This window comes from Pygocentrus nattereri, chromosome 2 (assembly GCF_015220715.1).
Source record: "Pygocentrus nattereri isolate fPygNat1 chromosome 2, fPygNat1.pri, whole genome shotgun sequence".
Classification (NCBI taxonomy): Eukaryota; Metazoa; Chordata; class Actinopteri; order Characiformes; family Serrasalmidae; genus Pygocentrus; species Pygocentrus nattereri.
The window spans coordinates 46,568,463-46,569,180 of record NC_051212.1 but is presented as its reverse complement, the minus strand read 5'-3'; positions in this window follow the sequence as shown (position 1 = coordinate 46,569,180).

Here is a 718-nt window from a genome sequence, read left to right as displayed (position 1 = left end):
GGAAAACAAAATGTTTAATAAATAAATACACAAAAAAATAAAAACATACCAGCGTCTGTCATTCAAAGCAACTTGAAAAGGATATTACACTTGTAAGAAACAGTGATACATAAATATTTATCAGTAACTTGTAGTAAATACTTTAAACCCTGAGTTATTGTTTTAAGGGAGGTCCGATGAAAACAATGTATCTAAATAATTGAAAAGGGGGTTCCAAGAGATATAAAATCTTTGGATGGAACCCGACTAAACGCTTCTAATCTTCTCCATTTTCACCGCATTACACAATTCCAAGATCCACATAGAGTGAGAAGGGGAGATAGGAAATTTCCACTTCAAAAGTATGTTTCCTAGCAAGGAGTGTGGCCATGGAAACAAAATCTACCTCCACATATCTCAAAGTGGGTGGTTCGGGGAACACACTCAACAAGGCGATGAAGACATTTGGTTCAAGAGTTTGTCCCAGTATATCAGATAAAGACTGAAAAATCTCAGACCAGAATGAGTGTAGTGAGGGACCGGACCAAGAAGAATGCAAATGGTTTGCTACTTCTTGGTGGCATTTATCACAGGTTGGATCAATATTGTATATATTGGAGAATCTGAGATTAGTACAATGGAAGCGGTGAACAATCTTCCATTGAATTAGAGATTCTGTGCACCTTCTGCAATATGCAATCCCAAAGTTCTTTTGAAACAGGTTCCTCCAGCTCTGATT